This window comes from Schistocerca gregaria, unplaced genomic scaffold (genome assembly GCF_023897955.1).
Source record: "Schistocerca gregaria isolate iqSchGreg1 unplaced genomic scaffold, iqSchGreg1.2 ptg000378l, whole genome shotgun sequence".
NCBI lineage: Eukaryota > Metazoa > Arthropoda > Insecta > Orthoptera > Acrididae > Schistocerca > Schistocerca gregaria.
In genome coordinates this window covers 2,945,479-2,970,455 of record NW_026061824.1, presented here as the reverse complement: position 1 = coordinate 2,970,455, position 24,977 = coordinate 2,945,479, and the positions used below count along the sequence as shown (strand labels likewise).

The window sequence follows — 24,977 nt, the reverse complement described above, 5'->3', positions numbered from 1 at the left end:
TTACACAACAATAGTCTGGGATTACTCTATTACGTAATACAGTTTTTGTGATTGTATCTTGCAGCTTTAGTTATTTTTAATTAAAAGAGGCTTTAAAAGGACAGAAAGAACGTGTTGGACTACGCTACAGATCGTTCTGTTAGCACAGTCTTTACTTTGTAATCACTTTCGTTGACTTCGGCAACTCTCAACAGAAATCTCCAACCTAACCGAGACAATGTGCTACGATACAGCCGAGATCATGACAAGAGAATGGGCTACATCACACTCGAAGTAAATGTATATAGGTAAGGATCCCCATGACCTGTATACGTCTATTATAAAAAATCTCCAAGCCACTCTCCTCAAATAGACCGCAATCTTCTCTTGACCTTCAACTGTTACTATTTCAGAATTGAAAACCAGATTCAAAGAAAATTTGGCTACAAGGCACAAAACTAGAAAAATAAAAATAATAAAAGTGAGAACGTGAAACATGTTAGCAATAACCATAAACAGGAGATTTACAGAAAATATAATTGAGAAAGGAAATCATTAATATTATCGACCGTTTAGGAACTCTAGGCTACGAAATGGATAAAACCACATATCGAATAAGTGGTGGAAGAGTTAGTGTGTTTTAAGATTAAATCCAAACAAGAATTAGTAAAAAATATATCGAAGCAAGGCCTCTATTACGAAAAATTGCTAAATCTCGAGACAAATTGTGTCCTTCTGTATTAGATGAAATGTTTTCGCCCCTAGTACGGATGAAACAGTATCTGCAGTATCAACAGGAACTTCGGACATGTGTTTCATATTTCATCCAAGCCTGCAGTCTATAAATATTTAAACAAAATACTAAAACAAAATACCACTACTGGGGAATTACTTACGAAGTAGTTCTTGGTAAAGAAACACAGGACACAATTACGTATGTGGGCTTAATACGAACTACAACTGTGTTTATAAATCGCTATAGTTGCCTTGGACTAACGACGAGCAAATATCAATATAACCTGTACGCTTTTCAAAGCTGTTATCCATGAAAAAGCCAAACTACGTATCGTGAACAAAATACAATTTAACACCGAAACAATGACATTAGCTGACAATGGGCACAGACTTTAGTCAATGGGCACTGTTGAAAATTTGTGCCAGACCAGGATTAGCACCCGAGTCCCCTGGTTACGAGGGAGAGGCAATGATCACTGTGTCCGAATTACACAGTGGTCAACAGAATAGCACGAACTGCCCGAGCATGCCGTTCTTTAGATCCAAATTCTCAATTTCTCCATAGACTGCTAATGCACTGCTCCTTGAACATAATCCTCCTCCCTTTAATTATACAGTACATGGCCAAAAAAACAGACACCGAATATATGCAAACTTGGCCTTACGAACATTGCAGACGTCGTCTATGTAACACACGTCAAACTTCAAAGAATTTACCAATTCGTTGCATTGTTTACTATAGACCACAAATCAAGTAACGTAAAAAAAGCACTGCGTCTATTGAGATCATGATTCAGAGTTAAAAAAAACTAATAAGTCGCCTACATATTACAGTTGCTGCCGAAAGAGGAGAACCATTATTTTCCCACAAAAGGAAATATAGTTAAAATTACGCTTCTATTTCGGTTAGTTTATGCGGTTACTAAAATTTGCAGTGAAAGTTACATAGTGGACTCTACCCTCCCCCCACCAGAAACGTAGTTATCGTGGCTGTTGTGAGACTTTTGTACACAGTTAGAGAAAGTGTGTTAAATGTGGCGCGGACGGAAACGCTAGGCTACGCTACAGGGCAATCTGCTCGCACAACGTTTAGTCGGCATTCATAATCGTTGGCGTAAACAACTCTCAATCAAATTACCACCTTCCAACCTAACTTAGATCTCGGGCTACACTACCAATCGGCCTGTCATCACAACCAAAAATTCATTGAGGGGGGTGGGGGGATTTCCTGTAGCTCTCTCTAATGTATCTCTAGGCAAAACTGCCAGTTTTGTCAGACTCAACAGCAAGATTTACCAATGGTAAACACTTTTGAGACGGCTCGTAATTTTAGAATAGTCCTCTTCGTCTTACTTGGCATAAATTGTTCGCTGGCGTCCCAGCAGCTAGCTCCCTCAGTGTCTGCTTCTGCCATCGCACCACGCTAGTCTGCTGTTGTCCTAGCAGACCGAACGCACCGCACATCCGATACCTTCGGAACCACTCACTGGCCAGTTAGCAACTGAGCGGAACACTGTTTACATCGTGAAAGGAAAACTATGCAAAGATGTACACTTAAATGGCACGACTGAGTAGCACACACACAGTAATATCTGAGGAATGTCCTTCGACACGCGCAGAACGAAAGTCTTCTCGCGAACGTACAGCGTCTCTGAAAAAAAATCTCGTGACTATATTCCGGCGTTACGGCCAGGTTCTCATACAAATGAGCAAAAAAGGGTACATTAGAAATTCTTTTTGAGACAATGAAAATACATTCGAAAGATCTGTTTGGGAATTACGAGTGATAATACTATGAGCTTAATTTTAGATTTTCAATAAAAAATGGCGCCCGTAATTATGATTTGATCAAGGGCCTGCGAGACTGGAGTACGCAGAGCGCGTGCAGTGTGGCACCTCATATGTTACCTGAATTCAAAAATGGGTAACATCAGTTGATACTACATTATTCCTCTGAAATTGAAAATGGATAACATCAGTCGATAAAACATAAAATTTATGGGAGCGTATACCTAACCGCAATGAAACAACCTTAAATTTAACGATACAGTGCTAATTCAAACTTTGAGTTCGATTTTTGAGGGTTTGTTTCACTCCTTATGCCTACACAAAAATTAGTTAATATTAACAAATGTCATATTATAGCTATAAGTTCCTAAGAAAAGTGTTTACTTTTAGGGGTCAGAGGTAGATGTTAAGAGAACGAACCACTTTTAATTTATGCTGCATGCCGTTCTGAGAAAATAGTTACCCGAAAAAAATGTGTTCAAAGTTTAGGGAAAACATTTAGTTATATTATTACTTCGATTTGCATGAACTGAGTGTTACATATATATTTTTAATGTCGCTGAAAACGAATCTGAAGTCAGATTTTCAATATTCAAAACAGCTAATCCAATACGGAGGGCAACCGATTATGTTTTGACCAATTTTTACCAAAAATGTATTTTCGTTATTTACGTTTAGTCTGCAAGTCAAGGAGTATTTATCAACCCTTCCTCTACCTCTGATTGTTCCTAGACAGCAACTTCCTGTTCTTCTTGGCAGGAAAAGCCGATCTGTCAAAGCTGGATATGCAGCACTCGGCAGCCTGCACTTGATATTCGTCCGTATTTTCGGTGAGTATGTTTGCATGCATTCTGCAGTATGAATCATTTTGAGCACGTGCGACACGGGACGAGTTATCATCTACATCTATATGGATACCCTGCAAAACACATTTAAGTGCCTGGCAAAGGGTTCATCGAATCACCTTCACAACTGATAATTAATTGAAATCCTCAGCTGCCGACAGGTGTTGTTGATATACTTCGATGGGGACAGCTGAAAAGTGTGCCCCTACTGGGACTCGAACCCAGAATCTCCTGCTTACAAGGCAGACGCTCAATCCATCTGAGCCATCGAGGGCACACATGAACAGCACGACTGCAGGAATTTATCCCTCGCACGCTTCCCGTGAGACTCACATCCCCAACCGTCCACAATCCGCATACGTAATGTACTTAATAGGTATTTGTCCATCCACTCATTACTGGCTCACACTAAGGTGACGATTCCCGTAAGAGTTCCGGCAACCTGTGCGCATTCGCACAGACGAAGGTCAATGGCTGGGTAACGTTTAACCATAGATATGAAGATAGTAACTGCTCTCGAAAGAACAGGCGCCACTGAAGACCTTGCAACTCTTCTAGAATACATGATAGACCGGCCGATGTGGCCGAGCGGTTGTAGGCGCTTCAGTCGGGAGCCACGCGACCGCTACGGTCGCAGGTTCAAATCCTGCCTCGAGCATGGGTGTGTGTGATGTCCTTAATTTAGTTAGGTTTAAGTCGTTCTAAGTTCTAGGAAACTGATGACCTCACATGTTAAGTCCCAAAGTGCTCAGAGCCATTTGAACCATCAGTCCCTATGTTTACACACTACTTACAGTAACTTATGCTAAGGACAACACACACACAACCATGCCCGAGGGAGGACTCGAACCTCCAACAGGGGGAGCCGCGCGAACCGTGACAAGGCGTTGGACACATGGCGGGTACCCCGCGCGGCTCATGGCAGCCGTGACACTGCTTCAAACAATGGACTGTAGAAACTTTTGTAAAGCACGGATTAAAAAAAAAAACTTTCTGTTCCAAGAGTCTAGACAAGTACACCTTTAAAAAATGCAACTACAAAGAAATTGAATTTTCGAACGTTTTGAATGAGAACCTGTCCTTATGGAACACCGTTGATCAAATGTCACAGGGATTATGTACTCAGGTTTCACATGTGGATTAACACTTTCTAATCAATATCCGGAATGAGCAGGGCTTAAAACTTTGAAGAGTTAAATTTCAAGGGCCGTTCTCTTGTATGCAAATAGTTTCACAGTAGAAATTTCTCTAGTTTTATTTATTAATTAATTTATTTATTTTTTGCTGTAGGTAAAGAAGGATAGCATTGTGAGGAGGGGGAAGGGGGGGGGGGGGGAGGAATCTTGCATCTCCCACCTTGGAATTCTCAGTACAGAATTTTTATTCATTACGAGATTCTTAGCCACTTGCAGAAGTGATTTCGAGTGATTCTGCAAAACTTTTCCTTTAGCCAATCGTAGCAACTATAGGATTCCGTTCCTGCTGCATGACATGTCTCGGAACTTAAACTGACCAAGTCATTTGCATAAAGAGCTAGCTTATCATCCGCTTCTTTACTTGCGTAGACCGTTCATGGTCTGCAAAGAATTTTTTTCTTTAATCGTTTTTTTATGTCTTTTATAAACTGCAACACTTTCTAAACTTTCTAAACTTAGCGCCGTTGAAGCATGGTCTTTTACTGAATGATCAAAAAGCAATGCTGACAGCTGGAGTCCAAGGTTTTTGTTAATCAAGCCGTTTGTATTCTTGTGGTGATATCTCCGTACAGTCTTTCATTCCCTAACGCATATTTCTTTATATCTAATTGAGAAGTGAAATACCGGTTTTCATAGATGCAGATTTAAAATATTTTAATATAACGCAATACATATTTCATTAAAATTTTCATCCCCTTATGCTCGAAGTTCCAAAACCAGAAAAACACGTAGTTTTTAAAAATTGTAACATATTAGCCGAATACGAATTGTCAGATATATTTAGCAATCCTTTCATAATGAACCATTTTCTGAAACATCTCACACCCTTTAGGGGTTGGGTTTTCAAAAACAATTAAACACGTATTCTTCTATTTAGAGCCGAGGAGCCAAATTCAAATCTTCATCCATTTAATTCTAAAAATGCTTTCATAGTGAAATATTTCATAAAACTTTTCATCCCCTATTTCACTCTATTAGTGAGTTAAATTTCCAAAAGCCACGAAACACATTTTTTTTACATCCAACCGAGATGTCAAATACCTATTTTCATAGATGTAGCTATAAAAATGCTTCAGTAGTTCTTTAATAATGATTTATTTTCAAAAAACCTTCACTAATTATTTTATCCCCCAATGGAAGAATTTCGGAAAATGCTAAAAACCTGTTTCTTTTTTGTATCTGACTGAGACACCAAATGTCAATTTTCGTAGTTTTGTAGTTATAGCTTCAATAGGGACAGAGGGACATATTTAAAAAAAAAGACTTTCAACCCATGTTTCACCCCCATAGGAGTGAAATTTCGAACAATCTCTTCTTAAATGATGCTTTCAGCGTAAGATTTACACCTTCATCAAATTTCAAGTCCGTATACTTTGCAGGTTGGGCTGGAAGGCTATGGGTCAGTGAAACCTGTGCCCCTATTGCACCTTCTTGGAGGTTGTAGTTCCAAAAACAGTGAAACACGTAGTTTTCTATAACACAATATTCATAGATTTCGCTTTAAAAACTCTTTCGCACTGAAATACTTTCATAAAACATTACATCCTATATTCCACCCTCTTAATCGTTGAATGTATCAAAAACAGGTTTTCATATATTTCATGAAACATTTCATCCTCTGTGATATGGGGTATGGTAGTGACACACCAAAATCACAATAGTAATCCGTTGTAGTTGCTACATATTTTATTACAATCAAAAGCATTATAAAATCACAAGGCCAGATCAGTTGGACAAATAATAAATAAATTTCGTTAAGTGGAACGAGACCCGTAAAACTTGAAATTTGAATATGACTAGGTATATATACTTAGGTAAAGCTTTACTTAAATAGCACAAATGTCCATAAAATTCATAGCAGAACTCTCACTACTTGCAATCAGGGGAGAAACAGATTAAGCGTAAGAATACAGATATTTAAAGTTCGGCTAGCCAACTTTCCTAAACAAAACTATATAAAAAATGACTAAAACAATTAAGGGGGTCCTTTAATTTTGACCAAACGGACCTTCAAATTTAGTTACTCAGTTGATTAATCAACAATATTCTTAGAATGATTACAACTAGAACATGACTATGTGACAATACCCTTAAAATAAGGTTGCTTCAAAATTTCGTGTGAATTGGCGATAGACGCGAGCAGACCAAGGATTCAAATCAATACAAGAGATCCACGAGGCAGAGAATGACATAGAAATATACTCAACATGGCAATGCAATTGAACTTTGGAAGCTATAGTTCAGCACCGGAAAGATGGAATCACGCAAAAGTGACAACATAACCCAAGATGTAAAGGAGAGGACATGGCCTCAAATATCTCTCTGCCGCCGTGGTGCTCTGCTCCCAGTATGCTAGCGTCGACCGCTGCCAGTTATCTCTAACACAACACACATCAAGAGCAGACAATTTTCTGAGACATAAACTACACAACCCTATCTGGAGAACAGGTGAGCAATACAACTGGACTGAAACCAATGAGCCTCCGTGAGTTACTTGGCCAGTGCCAGCCCTTAAACTTTGATTAATAAGATCGCTAAAAATCATACCGAAGTTAAGATGACGAGACTTATCTCCAGGTTCGCCATATTAGTGGCAGAGACAATGAATTGGCGACGCTCTTATCCGTATGTTCGCGGCAGAGTCTGGGGAAGGCAAGGGCCACGTGGAGCCGGATCTAGGGGTCAATTTCCTTCTCTCCGAGACACCCGGCTTCTTCTGCGACTTAGCCGGCAAACAGGCGGAGAACCCCGGGTGGGGACCGATTCGGCAGCAGTTGGCGGATGGCGAGGTCTTCGGGGGGTGGGGTGGGGGGGGGGGTGTCTTGTGTAAAGGGGAAGACAACCGTGGTGAAGGGAAGGTCTGTATTCCACAGGAACGAGTTAGCATGGCACTCAGATATTTCCACGATTCGGCGCTAGGGGATCATTTGGGGTTCTACAAGACCTTGAACAGAGTTCGGGAACACATGTTTTGGCCCAACCTATATGGCGATGGCATGCGATTTGTTGGCAACTGTGTCCAGTGTAAGCGCGGTAAGCCCGATGTTGGGCCGCACAGAGAACTACTACAGTCGGTTAGCGAGCAGTGTCCTCTGGACCGCGACTCAAAGATCGAAACATCGATCGACGGAAACTGGCGCCAGAAACGCACCAGCTCACTCTATTTCATCCCCTTAGGGGTTGAACTTCCAAAAACACGAAAATACGTATTTTATTATTTGTAACCTTGAAGTCAAATACCAATTTTCGTAGATATAGCCTTAAAAATACTTCCATAGTCCTTCCATAATTTTTTATCTCAAGATAAAATGTTCACCTACTATTTCACCTCATAGAGGTTAAATTCCCAATAATACTGGAACACATATTTCTTTATTTCTGACCTAGAAACCAGATACAAATTTTCGTCTGCCTAGCTTCAAAATTACCTTAATAGCTACATGTTTCAAAAATCCTTTCATTTCCTGTGTATCCCCCTTAGAGGTGGAATTTCGAAATATGCAACAACCTTTCCAAATCTCAAGGTTTATTTTCCTTGGCGGTCTGGACTGTGTGAATTTCATAGTAATGGCCTCCACACACACACACACACACACGCACACACACACACACACACACACACACCACTAACAATGCCACCACCACCTCCTGGGGAAATTTCTGCAGACGCCCTTGTTCCACTGCAGTCATATTTTGCCGACGACCTACATTTAGCAGCGTGGGAGGGATAGTGTCGTGCAACAGACAGTATACTCAGTAGACAACGAACTGTTCGTTGTGAAATCAGGGACATAGGAACCGAGACTGACACAGAAGGTGCTGAAGGTAAAGCACACTAGACTCGTGTCTACCACGGCTTCAAATAGTATCGATTTACTATGAACGGAAGTTCCGAAAAGTGAGCAAGTAATTTTACAGTAAATTCAGTACCGATGGTGAGGATATACAACGAAAAACATTTCTATAATATTTCAGAAATAATGAAACATTCCACTCAAGTCGCGCGGCAGAAAACGCAATGGATATGGTTGCACTTAAGACGGAAGGCCCCACGTGCTTACGCAGGCTTACGACAGATCGCAAAATTCGGCAGTAGGCGTAAGCCAACCTCTTGTGCTGCCATCTGTTATTGATGCCAGGCATCAAGGTCTCAGTAGTTCGACCATCCACTGGAGAGTAGTTGCTTTATAAGTACTTCGTCTTCAGGCCACGAGTGACCTACTGGGACAGCACCATCCGACCGCCGTGTCATCATCCGTGGAGGATGTGAACAGGAGGGGCGGGGATCAGCACACTGTTCTCCCGGTCGTTATGATGGTTTTCTTTGACCGGAGCCGCTACTATTGGGTCGAGTAGCTCCTCGATTGGCATCATGAGGCGGCCTGGATGATCACCCATCCAAGTGCCTTCAACGCCCGACAACGCACTTAACTTCGGTGATCTCACGTGAACCGATGCAACCTCCGCGGCAAGTCCGTTGCTGCAGATATTTTAGAGTAGTTGTTACGTTTCATAATTATCTAGTTTACGGGGAAAATGTAAAAAAGGCGATTGTCACCGAAGCTACAACTAATCTGAATTTCTGGTTAGTTATCAAGTGGTCTTATGTGCAAGCCTGATTTTTTCATCCTTTGCGGTGGGAATGATTCAAACCCGTCATGTTCTTCTTATGAGGTGTTCTATTTATTTTGCACACAATGATCGTTTGTAGTTGTGTTGAGTTACCACCTTGATAAATTTTTGGATGGCGCACGTATCATAACTGAGATCTGCGCTTGCGCTTAATGGCTGAAGGTCAATTAGCGTAATGAGTAGTAGCGAATGTTATAGTAACATGTTTGTAAATTATTTCAGGTAAATTACCTTAGTAGTGTAATATTATCAGTATACCAGTACAGTATGTGGGCCAATTACGTTAGTCATGGAATACTATCCGTATAAGACTATGTCACCTTGATGTCCCGGAATTTGCTTCAATTTTGGAATCCACGAAAGAACTGGAAATTTTCCTTTACACAGCTTTCCATATAATTTCTATTACAGTGATTCAGTCTTGTCTGTCACTCGACTTTTCTGACTGTGAAATAAATTCTATCGCTCATGTGCTTATTACCTCTTCGTGTTTCCATTTGCCGATATTGCGCATAAACACATACATATCTCAACGTTGCTATGTACATTGATGGAACGACACACTTTTCTGTGGCGACACTGCAGTTCAGAGATAGAAAAACCGATCAGTTAAAACGACATGGGTATTTTAGTTCTGAATAACCGATGTCTTTCGGTATTTGTTTGCTCTCGGTTATAACAAGTATCTTTTTATATTTTCCTGATAACCACGTAAAAACAGATATACCAATTAGCCACAGTTGTCATAGTAAAATTTTTAGTTTTCAAATAAACCTTTTTTAAAAAAGACGAGTAATTTTTATTCGTAAGATTTCCATAGCTCTTAAATACTGCGTTATTACAGAAAAAATGGGAAAAGTGATGTATGCCACTTTAATAACACTGCTGATAGAAACGAGCAACAAGTGAATTGGTCCAACATTGCCGAGACAATACTGTGCCTGTTATACAAGCAGTGCGCGAGAATGGACGCAGTTTCTCGCTGTTGTCGAACGTCAGTTGTAACACAGAATGGCACCATCTGGAAGCCTGGAAGTATTTTACGATATGCAGTACGAGTGAAGCACAATGGTCGATTTGGTCGACTTGCGACATCATACAAGGAAAAAAGTTAAAATTTTACAAATCATTCATAGTTCGGGATAAAAATAGAAAGTGCCTGATCTGCTGCCTGTGTCTACGTTATCTGCTTTTAGCCGTTAACAGAGAAATTAAAACGAAAAAGAGAGTTCTCCTGCCGCAGTTTTCACTCTTTATCGCTGGATTATACGTAATGCCCGCATAGTGCTGTGATAACCGATTTAAATATAATTTTTGAGCAGAGTTCTAAAAACTAAAATCAGTAGGATAATACTGGCAGTTTTCTGTGGTATAGAAGTACTCGCTATATTTTGAGGGAAACAGCGAACAGCGGACAAAGTTTTATTGGACTATTTAATTTAAAGAAATTAGAATTATATTAATACCGTCAGTTGCTCACGGGCGTTGATAAATATCAACGTGGACAAGTGAAAATGTGTGCCACGACCGGGACTCGAACCCGGGATCTCTTGCTAAAATGACAGACGCTCTATGCATCTAGGCCACCGAGGGCACAGTGTATGGTTCGACTGCAGCGACTATCTCGCGCACGCCTCCTGCGAGACTCACATTCTTACCTTGAATGTCCATACACTACAGTCGTAGAGTCCCACTCCAACACACTCATTCCTCGTGGAAGACATGTCCATATCCATATAAGTATATGGTTCTGTCAACACCAGCCATGACCTTCTTCTGTGAAGATGCACAAGTATTCCCCGAACTGTTACGGGACTTGGTAAGAATGTGTTCCACGAGTAATGAATGTGTTGGTGTGGGACACTACGAATGTAGTGCGTGGACATGGAAGGTGAGAATGTGAGTCTCGCGGGAAGCGTGCGCGAGATAGTACCTGGAGTCACACTATCGTCTGTGCCCTCGGTGGCTCAGATGGGCAGAGAGCCTGCCATGTAAGCAGGAGATCCCGGGTTCGAGTCCCAGACAGGCACACATTGTCACCTGTCCCCGTTGATATATATCGACACCCGTGAGCAGCTGACGGTATTAATATAATTCTAATTTCGTTCTGGACGGCTGCAGGTCATCATAAATGTATTTGACGTTTTGATTCCATTTATCAAGAAACTGAGAAAGTAAAAATTATTATCTTTGTTTGATTTCTACGTTTACAAGAGGAAATAATGTAAATAAAATACTGAAAATCGGTTATTACAAGAACTGGTATTGTGACGGGCTTTAACAATTAGGTTAAAGTGAGGCTGGGAAACTGATAAGAGCCGAAAACCAGTTGTTTGAGCGATAACCGACATTCCCACTGCTGTTGTGAGTGGTAAGATTGACGCGCAAGGACATCTAGAACAGTTTCTCAGAAAGGTTACTGCAACTCTGATGTTCTCAAAATGAACGGGCCAGCCATTGGCGTCCGCGAGGGGGAAGGGGAGGGGGAGGGGAGGAGGTTGGGAGGGGAGGATAGGCAAAAGGGCACTTTCACCCGTCGCCCCTAACCATCCTTGGAATCTGGAGTAAAGAGTTTTTATTCGTTACAGTATACTCATACTCTTCCAGATAAGAATTCTCCACAATACTGCTAAACCTTAGCTTTGACCAGTTGTAGCGCTTATAGAGTTAGGGTCTTGTAGCTTGATGCACCTCGTAACTGACCAGCTGATTTGTACACAGAGTGCCAGTTTCAGAATCATGCACTCCAGCCCCGACGCGCCTTCCCCCCTCCCCACCACTAGAAATATTTATGCAGACTCCAGTCTGCCACTGTGCATATATTTTGATAACATCCTGGTTTTAATAGCATCGAAGGAACAGCATTGTGGAGTAAAGGGTAGACCTAGCACAGACCACACCATTCACAATGAAACGCATCACTTAGTAGATGGTGAAGTACTTTGAAGCTAGCCAGATAGAAACAGAACCTCCTGGCACTGTATCTAACCCAAATTCTAATCTTACACTAATCTCTTGTATGTACCTACCACGCCCTCAAAGAGCCAACGATTTACTATTATCAAAAGTTCCGAAAAATGAGGAAGAAATTGACCCACACTTTTTTCCGTTGTTCATTATTTCGATTACCCCATAAAGGGAATGGACTTGTAGCCACAGGTTACACAAGCGATAAATGGTTTAAAATACATAAAAAGAGATGACAATAGGAAACGATTTTTAAAAACACAATGATGCGGCTTTTACGATTTTTACAGGAAAAAAAAATGGATGACAAAATAAAGGTTTTTCAAAAATATGCTGGTGGACAATATTGGGGATTTTTTATCTTTATAGATGACTAGCGGAAAAGCTTGGTGTTGACCAGGCATTTATTTACAGCTGTGCGTCCACGTCCGTACTATGCAGCGTCTGGCCTTGTCCTGAGTTTTTATGACGTATCTCCTGAAACATGTGTCGTACAATGATATAATTTTGTAGGTGCATTCAGCGTCATATGCGGATACTGTCTGCAAAATTTATTGCGAATATAGTAGCAAAGAAGTAACAAATTTAAATGTCACGAATGCTGTGACCCCACACACTTGGGTGCAACCAATGTACACAGGATGCTTGGCTCGATCATTATGGCTACCATCACCGCTGGTCGAAATTGGACCAGCTGTGTCGACGTAGTGAAAATATAAATGTGCATAACATGGTAAACGTCCATTCTTTCCAGCCATCAGACCTGATCTACGATCAAAAATATCATGTAAAAGTGGTAGGGGCAACGGCCTTGCCACAGTGGATACACCGGTTCCCGTCAGATCACTGAAGTTTAGCACTTTCGGGCGTGGTCGGCACTTGGATGGGTGACCATCCGGGCCGCTATGCGCTGTTTCCATTTTTCGGGTTGCACTCAGCCTTGCGATGCCAATTGAGGAACTACTCGACCGAATAGTAGCGGCTCCAGTCAAAGGAAACTACCACAACGAGTGGGAGAGCCAGCTCCTCCTCCACCCTCAGTGAGAATGACGTGGCGGTCGGATGGTCCTGATTGGCCACTTGTGGCCTGAACACGGAGTGCTTTCTTAAAGGAGTGCTCCCTACATAAAACTGACAGTCTTGACTCAGGGACTGTCCACGGTAAATGCTGCATTGGACCTACGAATACTATTAAAATAACGGTTTGAGTTCTCTTTAGTTGTCCAATCATCTGAAGTGAGTCCTTATTGAAGTAAGCTGAAAAATAGATTTTATGTTAATGGCGGATAAATTTTATGTTAATGGCGGCAAATTAACTTTACCCTAATGACACACAAGGTCAATGCCGTTCTATCACGTAAAGTATTCTCAGATCGAAATGTTTTGCATTACCAAATCTCCAATGTAGATCCATCATACCGCAATTATAATTCTCAAAATAATTTGGAGCTACGTTCAATGCATATTTAAATGCATCTTTCAAAACAATACCAGAATTCTCATTAGATCATCATTATCAGTGCCTAGAGTATTCCTATTATTTCGTCTACCAAAAACCGCGTCTCACTATGGCTTTTTCAGTACGCTGTTTTGTTTTCCACTGCTGACAATAGAAACGAACTGGCAGATGTGACATTGTAGATGTCCAATATGCGTGTCTTAATGCAAATAAACCGTCTGGAACATTTACCCTTGAACCTCCCTAGAATGGGATTTCATGGAACGTTATTACTTTCCTGTGTCCATTTCTATCACACCAGCTGATCGCCACGACTGGGGAGAGTGAGGAGGGGGTGGGGTGAAAGTTGGCAGCACTTTGAGTGGCAGAAACCTCACGTTTCGTTCATTTGTTTTCATAATGACGTAGTGCCAATTCGTCACATTGGACGCTTTTCTCTCGGAAACGTTTACATTCATCGTCTGGATATCAATGTCGCCTTCTGAGGTATGCAGTCGCACCACTCTGTACGAAATAGGTTCTAAGCTGATGCAGTTGACAAGTAACGTCGAAATATATCGTCACCTCGAAATATATCGACATCTCGAAATAAATCCACACCCAGAAATAAATCGCCAACCCGAAATAAATCGCAACCTCGAAATAAATCGACACCATGAAAAAAATCGAAACTTCGAAATAAATCGACACCTCCAAAAGACAGCTACATCGAAATGATTAGATATCCCGAAATATATCGACATCTAGACGCATTTCAGCTTACCATATAGATCGATGTCTCGAATCACACGGACCTCTCGAGATAAATCGAGGTATAGAAATATATCGATATCTTGAAATATATTGGTACCTAGTAATATAAAGATATCTCTAAAAATACAATATCTAGAAATTTATGGATTACTTGAGATATAGAGGTTTCTTGAAATATATCGATATCTCGATAGGAATCGATATCTGAAGTACACCGATACATGGAAATATATCGATAGCTCGAAATAAACAGACAACCCGATTTGTTTCGGTATATCAAACTAAATCGATATCTCGACATAAACGGATACTTCGAAATCAATTGATACCTCGAAATAAATGGATGCCTCAATATAGATAGATATCTCGAAATAAATCGACATCTCGATATAATGAGTGCTTCGACATAAGTCGATATATCGAAATGAATCGATAATGGGAAAGAATGGACGTCTTGAAAAAAATCTGTACCCCTAAGAAAACGATTCTCGAAATAAATAGGTATATCGAAATATATCGCTATCTCGATAAATACCGATATCTAGTGGTCGGATATATGTTTCAAGTTGACTTGACATATCAGTATAGTTCGATATACATCAAAATACTTTGGATTTTCAATATACCGATAGATTTCTAGACCTCGGGGAAAAAATCGCCGATCCGACCTCAGTGCAAAAACGCAGACCTAGGGAAAAAACGCCGACCTCGGGGAAAAACGCAGACCTCGAGAGAAAAACGTCGACCTCGGGGTAAAACGCCGACCTCGTGGGAAAACGCCGACCTTCGGAAAACTGCCGACCTCAGGAAAAATCCAGTTCCATTAATTTACACAGACACTAATGTATGTCACCATTAGGTTCTCAAAATACAACCAAATTCCTGGTATTTATCACCTCACACAAAAAGTGGTCGTGACAGAAAAGTCTCGTTCTTTAGAAAGTTTAGAATGAGATGTTCTAAATATTGCAGTTTATCCATTTACAATAATCTACAAGCACTGCACAATGAGAAGAGACTGTCAACCACAGCACTTTGAAATAGTGGACAGCCAGGAAGACAGAGGTTGCATTGCTGTTTCTAATCCTCTGGTGCTTGAGATTTAGAATCCAGGATTGCCTCGAATGAGAACAGCAATAATGGATGTCCTGCACCAGTGTAGAACTTACTCTGGAACTCCACAGAAAATCACAAGGCACAATTATATCACATCATTCTCAGCAAACTACAGAAGCCTCTAATGGACGTAACAACGTTGTCACTTCCTTCACCAGTGAAAGATCTTAGTAGCTATTGAGTCAAGAGTAGGTGGCCAATTAATAATTTGTTGTTCAAAGCTAACTTCAGTGTATATGGGAATACTCAGTGGACATCTTTAACCATCATATTTTACTGTCTAAGATATGTCAACTTCCCAGACTATAAGTATAAGCAGAGCTTGGTCTTTCCCAATCCGAGATTGTTTAGAATGGGTATCAAGGGAATCAGATCCACTGGGCATTTAGAGCAACCTGCTTTAAACAATATGAGCAGGCAGTAGACACAGACACAGAATTTGGAATTTCTCTGTGAAGTGGTTACCTTCATCGTCTGAAAACTTATGTTGTGTGCTGCGCTATGTGGAGGTACTAATAGCAACACAGTAAAACACAGAAGAATCTTATAAGTTGATGTAATCAGCCAGTAAGAAGCAGTAAACTTTAAGTTTTAGTAATCGATTATTGACTTATTATCCGGCTTTGGTGCCTTGACATTACCGACGACCATAAGATTTTGCATGAAGAGAGGCCTAAAAGCCACGTTACACGAGAGAATGTGAAAAGTGTTCATATGTAGTAAAAACCTAAGAAATAAGCCCGTTTTCGGCATTTGCTATCAAATCGACGTATTGCCAGAGCGTTACATTGGCAGCTTTTCTCTCTGAAACGGTTACATTTATCGTCTGCAAACTTATGTCGCGTGGTAAGGAATGCAGAGACACTAAAAACAACACAGTAGAACATAGAGGAAGCTTCTAGGTTGATGTAATTAGCCCGTAGGAAACAGTACAATTCAGGTTTCAGTTATCGATTAGTTGGGAGCTCCAATGTTAGGCGCGTAATGGGGCCCCTTAGGGATACGGCGGCTAAGGAGGGGAAGAAATCCAGTGTGCACTTCGTGTGCATTCCGGGAGGAGTCATTCCTGATGTGGAAAGGGTCCTTCCGGATGCCATGAAGAGCACAGGGTGCAGCCAGCTGCAGGTGGTGGCACATGTCGGCACTAATGACGTGTGTCGCTTTGGATCTGAGGAAATTCTCTCTGGATTCCAGCGGCTATCTGATTTGGTGAAGGCTGCCGGTCTTTCTTACGAGATGAAGGCAGAGCTGACCATCTGCAGCATCGTTGAGAAAACCGACTGCGGACCTTTGGTGCAGAGCCGGATGGAGGGTCTGAATCAGAGGCTCAGACGGTTTTGCAACCTTATTGGCTGCAGATTCATTGACTTGCGCCATAGGCTGGTGGGGTTTCGGGTTCCGCTGAATAGGTCAGGAGTTCACTACACTCAGCTGGCGGCTACACGGGTAGCGGAGGCTGTGTGGCGTGGACTGGGCGGTTTTTTAGGTTAGAAGGCCTCGGGAAAGTGCGGGATGGGCTGCAATGTCAAAGGGTGCTTGGCAATTACAGGACGTGCTTGGATCAAGGAACAGTCGGAATTATAGTTGTAAATTGTTGTAGTTGCGCTGGAAAAGTCCCTGAGCTTCAAGCGCTAATAGAAAGCACAGAAGCTGATATCGTTATAGGTACAGAAAGCTGGCTAAAGCCTGAAATAAGTTCTGCAGAAATTTTTACGAAGTCTCAGACGGTGTTCAGGAAAGATAGATTAGGCAGAATTGGTGGTGGAGTGTTTGTGTCTGTCAGTAGTGGTTTATCTTGTAGTGAAGTCGAAGTAGATACTCCGTGTGAATTGGTGTGGGTGGAGGTTATACTTAAAAGCCGAATTAAGTTAATAATTAGCTCCTTCTACCGACCCCCAGACTCCGATGATACAGTTGCAGAACAGTTCAGAGAAAGTTTGAGTCTCGTAACAAATAAATACCCAACTCATACGGTTATAGTTGGTGGGGATTTCAACCTACCCTCGGTATGTTGGCAAAAATACTTGTTCAAAACCGGTGGTAGGCAGAAAACGTCTTCCGAGATTGTCCTAAATGCATTCTCCGAAAATTATTTCGAGCAGTTAGTCCACGAACCCACGCGAATTGTAAATGGTTGCGAAAACACACTTGACCTCTTGACCACAAACAATCCAGAGCTGATAGAGAGCATCATGACTGATACAGGGATTAGTGATCACAAGGTCATTGTAGCTAGGCTCAATACCATTTCTTCCAAATCCATCAGAAACAAACGCAAAATAATTTTATTTAAAAAAGCGGATAAAGTGCCACTAGAAGCCTTCCTAAAAGACAATTTCCATTCCTTCCGAACTGACTATGCGAATGTAGACGAGATGTGGCTCAAATTCAAAGACATAGTAGCAACAGCAATTGAGATATTCATACCTCATAAATTGGTAAGAGATGGAACGGATCCCCTGTGGTACACAAAAAAAGTCCGAACGCTGTTGCAGAGGCAACGGAAAAAACATGCGAAGTTCAGAAGAACGCGAAATCCCGAAGATGGGCTAAAATTTACAGACGCGCGAAATTTGGCACGTACTTCGATGCGAGATGCCTTTAATAGGTTCCACAACGAAACATCGTCTCGAAATTTGGTAGAAATTCCGAAGAAATTCTGGTCGTATGTAAAGTAGACAAGCGGCAAGACGCAGTCAATACCTTCGCTGCGCAGTGCCGATGGTACTGTTATCGACGACTGTGCTGCTAAAGCGGAGTTATTGAACGCAGTTTTCCGAAATTCCTTCACCAGGGAAGACGAATGGAATATTCCAGAATTTGAAACACGAACATCTGCTAGCATGAGTTTCTTAGAAGTAGATACCTTAGGGGTTGCGAAGCAACTCAAATCGCTTGATACGGGCAAGTCTTCAGGTCCAGATTGTATACCGATTAGGTTCCTTTCAGATTACGCTGATACTATAGCTCCCTACTTAGCACTCATATACAACCGCTCGCTCACCGATAGATCTATACCTACAGATTGGAAAATTGCGCAGGTCGCACCAGTGTTCAAGAAGGGTAGTAGGAGTAATCCATTTAACTACAGACCTATATCATTGACGTCGGTTTGCAGTAGGGTTTTGGAGCATATACTGTATTCAAACATTATGAATCACCTCGAAGGGAACGATCTATTGACACGTAATCAGCATGGCTTCAGAAAACATCGCTCTTGTGCAACGCAGCTAGCTCTTTATTCGCACGAAGTAATGGCCGCTATCGACAGGGGATCTCAAGTTGATTCCGTATTTCTAGATTTCCGGAAAGCTTTTGACACCGTTCCCCACAAGCGACTTCTAATCAAGCTGCGGAGCTATGGGGTATCGTGTCAGTTGTGCGACTGGATTCGTGATTTCCTGTCAGGAAGGTCGCAGTTCGTAGTAATAGATGGCAAATCATCGAGTAAAACTAAAGTGATATCAGGTGTTCCCCAGGGAAGCGTCCTGGGACCTCTACTGTTCCTGATCTATATAAATGACCTGGGTGACAATCTGAGCAGTTCTCTTAGACTGTTCGCAGATGATGCTGTAATTTAACGTCTAGTAAGGTCATCCGAAGACCAGTATCAGCTGCAAAGCGATTTAGAAAAGATTGCTGTATGGTTTGTCAGGTGGCAGCTGACGCTAAATAACGGAAAGTGTGAGATGATCCACATGAGTTCCAAAAGAAATCCGTTGGAATTCGATTACTCGATAAATAGTACAATTCTCAAGGCTGTCAATTCAACTAAGTACCTGGATGTTAAAATTACGAACAACTTCAGTTGGAAAGACCACATAGATAATATTGTCGGGAGGGCCAGCCAAAGGTTGCGTTTCATTGGCAGGACACTTAGAAGATGCAAGAAGTCCACTAAAGAGACAGTTTACACTACACTCGTTCGTCCTCTGTTAGAATATTGCTGCGCGGTGTGGGATCCTTACCAGCTGGGATTGACGGAGGACATCGAAAGGGTGCAAAAACGGGCAGCTCGTTTTGTATTATCGCGTTATAGGGGAGAGAGTGTGGCAGATATGATACACGAGTTGGGATGGAAGTCATTACAGCATAGACGTTTTTCGTCATGGCGAGACCTTTTTACGAAATTTCAGTCACCAACTTTCTCTTCCGAATGCGAAAATATTTTGTTGAGCCCAACCTACATAGGTAGGAATGATCATCAAAATAAAATAAGAGAATCAGAGCTCGAACAGAAAGCTTTAGCTGTTCGTTTTTCCCGCTCGCTGTTCGGGAGTGGAACAGTAGGAGATAGTATGATTGTGGTTCGATGAACCCTCTGAAAAGCACTTAAATGTGAATTGCAGAGTAGTCATGTAGATGTAGATGTAGATGATTTATTAGCCGGCTTTGGTGCCAGTGAAATAACCGACTACCTTAAGATTTGGCATTAAACAAGGTCTGGCAGCCACGTTACACGAGAGAATGTGAAAAGTGTTCATATGTACTAAAAACCAAGGAAATCCGCCCGTTTTCACATCTGCTTTCGAATCCACGTAATGCCAGATCGTCACATTGGCCGTTTCCTCTCTTAAACGGTTACATTTATTGTTTGCATAGCTATGTAGCGTGCTGCGGTTTGCGGAGACACTAAAAGCACCATAGTAAAACACAGAAGAAGCTTTTAATTTGGTGTAATAGCCAGTAAGAAGCAGTACAATTCAAGTTTTAGTTATCGATTATGGAATTTTTAGCCGGCTTTGGTGCCTTGGACATGAGCTTGGACCTTAAGATTTTGCATGAAAGGAGGACTAGCAGAAGCGTTGCACGGGATAATGTGAAAAGTCTTCTTATGTAGTAAAAACCTGAGATATCAGTCCGTTTTCGTCATTTTTTATCAAATCGACTTTAAGCCAGATCGTTACATTGGCCGCTCTTCTCTCTGAAACGGTTACGTTTATCGTCTCCAAAGCAGTGTCACGTGCTGCGGTATGCGGAGACACTGAAAGCACTAAACTAGAACACATAGGAAACTTCCAAGTTGATGTAGTAGCCAGTAACACGTAGTACAATTCAAGTTTTTGTTATCGATTATTCACTTTTTAGCCGGCTTTGGTGCCTTGGACACGAGCTAGGACCTTAAGATTTTGCATGAAAGGAGGACTAGCAGCCGCGTTGCACGGGAGAATGTGAAAAGTGTTCTTATGTAGTTAAAACCTGAGATATCCGTCCGTTTTCGTCATTTGTTATCAAATCGACTTAAAGCCAGATTGTTACATTGGCCGCTCTTCTCTCTGAAACGGTTACACTTATGTTGCGTGCTAAGGAATGCGGAGACACTAAAAACAACACAGTAGAACACAGAAGACGCTTCTAGGTTGATGTAATTAGCCCTTAGGAAACAGTACAATTCAGGTTTTAGTTATCGATTATTGATTTATTAGCCGGCTTTGGTGCCAGTGAAATGACCGACTACCGTAAAATTTGGCATTAATCAAGGTCTGATGAGCCACGTTACACGAGAGAATGTGAAAAGTGTTCATATGTACTAAAAACCTAAGAAATCCGCCCGTTTTCGTCATTTTTTATCGTATCGACTTAAAGCCAGATCGTCACATTGGCCGGTCTTCTCTCTAAAACGGTTACATTCATCGTGTGCAAAGCTAAGTCGCGTGCTGCGGAATGCGGAGACACTAAAGCCACGATAGTAGAACACAGAAGAAGTTTCTAAGTTGGCGTAATAACCAGTAAGAAGCAGTCAAATTCAAGTTTTAGTTATTGATTAATGACTTTTTAGCCGGCATTGGTGCCTTGTACATGCGCTAGAATCTTATGATTTTGCATGAAGGAAGGTCTATCAGCCACATCGCACAGGAGAATGTGGAAAGTGTTCACATCTAGCAAAAACCTGAGAAATTCGCCCGTTTTCGTCATTTGCAATCGAATCGACTTAATGCCAGATCGAATATTGGCAGCTCTTCTCTCTGAAACGGTTACATTTATCGTGTGCAAAGCTATGTCGCGTGCTGCGGTATACGGAGACACTAAAAGCACCAAAATAGAGCACAGAAGAAGTTTCTAAGTTTATGTAATAGCCAGTAAGAAGCAGTACAATTCAAGTTTCAGTTGTCGATTACTGTCATTTTAGCCTTCTTAGGTACCTTGGACACGAGCAAGGACCTTACGATTTTGCATAAATGGAGGACTAGCAGCTGCGTTCCACGCGAGAATGTGAAAAGTGTTCATACGTAGTAAAAACCTGAGATATCCGTCCGTTTTCGTCATTTGTTATCATATCGACTTAAAGCCAGATCGTTACATTGGCCGCTCTTCTCTCTGAAACGGTTTCATTTATCGCTTGCAAAGCCATGTCGCGTGCTGCGTGCCGCGTTGCTATTGAGATTGTGAAAAGTGTTCATATGTACTAAAAACATGAGAAATCCGTCCGTTTTCGTCATTTGTTATCGAATCGACTTAAAGCCAGATCGAAACATTGGCCGGTCTTCTCTCTAAAACGGTTACATTCATCGTGTGCAAAGCTATGTCGCGTGCTGCGGAATGCGGAGACACTAAAGCCACGATAGTAGAACACAGAAGAAGTTTCTAAGTTGACGTAATAACCAGTAAGAAGCAGTCAAATTCAAGTTTTAGTTATTGATTAATGACTTTTTAGCCGGCATTGGTGCCTTGTACATGCGCTAGAATCTTATGATTTTGCATGAAGGAAGGTCTATCAGCCACATCGCACAGGAGAATGTGGAAAGTGTTCACATCTAGCAAAAACCTGAGAAATTCGCCCGTTTTCGTCATTTGCAATCGAATCGACTTAATGCGAGATCGAATATTGGCAGCTCTTCTCTCTGAAACGGTTTTATTTATAGTCTGCAAAGCTATGTCGCGTGCTGAGGTATGCGGAGACACTAAAAGCACCATAGTAGAACACACGTGAAGTTTCTAAGCTGATGTAGAAGCCAGTAAGAAGAAGTATAATTCAAGTTTTAGTTATCGATTATTGACTTTTTAGCCGGCTTTGGTGCCTTGGGCATGAGCTAGGACCTTAAAATTTTGCATGAAAGGAAGAATGTGAAAAGTGTTCTTATGGAGTAAAAACCTGAGATATCGGTCCGGTTTCGTCATTTGTTATCAAATCGACTTGAAGCCAGATTGTTACATTGGCCGCTCTTCTCTCTGAAACCATTAAATTTATTGTCTGCAAAGGTATGTCGCTTGCTGCAGTATACGGAGACACTAAAAGCACAATAGTAGAACACAGAAGTAGCTTCTAAGTTGATGTAATAGCCAGTAAGATGTAGTACAATTCACATTTTAGTTATCGATTATTGACTTTTTAGACGGCTTTGGCACCTTGGATTTGAACTAGGACCTTAAGTTTTTGCATAATGAAGGACTAGCAGCCGCTTTGCACGGGTAATTTGAAAAGTGTTCATAAGTAGTAAAACCTGCGAAATCTGTCCGTTTTCGTCATTTGTTATCGTATAGACTTAAAGCCAGATCGTCACATTGGCCGCTCTTCTCTCTGAAACGGTTATATTTATAGTGTGCAAAGCTATGTCGCGTGTTGCGGTATGCGCGAGACACTAAAAGCATCATAGCAGAACACAGAAGAAGCTTCAAATTTGATGTAATAGCAAGTTAGAAATAGTACAATTCAAGTTATAGTTATCGATTATTGACCTTTTACCCTTCTTTGGTGATTTGGACATTAGCTAGGACCTTAAGATTTTGCATAAAGGGATGTCTAGCAGCCACTTTGCACGGGAGTATGTAAAAAGTGTTCATATATATAGTAAAAAAATGAGAAATCCGTTCGTTTTCGTCATTTGTTAACCATTCGACTTAAAGCCAGTTCGTCACATTGGCCGCTCTTCTCTCTGAAACGGTTTCATTTATCGTCTGCAAAGCTATGTCGTGTGCTGCGGTATGGGCTCGACACGCAAAGCACCATAGTAGAACACAGAAGAAGCTTCTAAGTTGACGTAATAGCTAGTAAGAAACAGTACAATTCAAGTTTTAGTTATTGATTATTTACCTTTTACCTTTCTTTGGTGCTTGCTTGATGGGAAGTCTGGCAGCCACGTTGCACGGGAGAATGTGAAAAGTGTTTATATGTAGTAAAAACCTGAGAAATCGGGCCGTTTTCGTTTTTTCTTATCGAATCGAATTAAAGCCAGATCGTCACACTGCCCGCTCTTCTCTCTGAAACGGTTACATTTATCGTCTGCATAGCTATGTCGCGTGCTGCGGCTTGCGGAGACACTAAAAGCACCATAGTAGAACACAGAAGAAGTTTCCAAGTTGAAGTAATAGCCAGTAAGAAGTAGTACAATTCACGTGTTAGTAATCGATTATTGACTTTTTAGACGGGTTTGGCGCCTTGGACTTGTGCTAGGACCTTAAGTTTTTGCATGATGAAGGACTAGCAGCCGCTTTGCACGGGTAATTTGAAAAGTGTTCATATGTGCTAAAAACCTGAGACATCTGCCATTTTCGTCATTTGTTATCAAATCGATTTAAAGCCAGATCGTTACATTGGCCACTCCTCTCTCTGAAACGGTTTCATTTATCGTCTGCAAAGCTGTGTCGTGTGCTGCGGTATGGGCTAGACACTAAAAGCACCATAGCAGATCACAGAAGAAGCTTCTAAGTTGATGTAATAGCCAGTAAGAAACACTACAATTCAAGTTTTAGTTATCGAATATTGACCTTTTACCCTTCTTTGGTGCCTTGGACATGAGCTAGGACCTTAAGATTTTGCTTGAAGGGAAGTCTAGCAGACGCGTTGCACGGGAGAATGTGAAAAGTGTTCATATGTAGTAACAACCTGAGATATCCGTCCGTTTTTGTCATTTGTTATCGAATCGACTTAAACCCAGAACGTCACGTTGGCCGCTCTTCTCTCTGAAACGGTTACATTTATCGTCTACAAAGCTATGACGCGTGATGCGATATGCGGAGGCACTAAAAGCACCATAGTGGAACACAGAAGAAGCTTCCAAATTGACGTAATAGCCAGTAAGAAATAGTACAATTCAAGTTTTAGTTATAGATTATTGACCTTTTACCCTTCTTTGGTGTCTTGTACATGAGCAAGGACCTAAAGATTTTGCATGAAACGAAGTGTAGCAGTCGCTTTGCACGAGAGAATGAAAACGTGTTCATATATAGTAAAAACCTGAGATATTCGTCCGTTTTCGTCATTTGTTATCGAATGGACTTAAACCCAGAACGTCACGTTGGCCGCTCTTCTCTCTGAAACGGTTACATTTATCGTCTACAAAGCTATGACGCGTGATGCGATATGCGAAGAAACAAATAACACCATAGCAGAACACAGAAGAAGCTTCTAAGCTGATGTAATAGCTAGTAAGAAGTATTACAATTCATGTATTAGTTATCGATTATTATCCCTTTAGCCGTCTTTGGTGTCTCGTACATGAGCTAGGACATTAAGATTTTGCATGAAAGGAGGACCAGCAGCCGCGTTGCTCGGGAGAATGTGATAAG

General features: G+C 41.4%; 1 non-coding gene across 1 annotated transcript; it reads right to left on the bottom strand.

The window, feature by feature from the left end:
* Positions 1 to 3,547: 3,547 nt before the first annotated feature.
* Trnat-ugu (transfer RNA threonine (anticodon UGU)) lies at positions 3,548 to 3,622 on the bottom strand. Its single transcript has one exon. It is a non-coding gene; the product is annotated as a tRNA-Thr (tRNA).
* Positions 3,623 to 24,977: the final 21,355 nt, after the last annotated feature.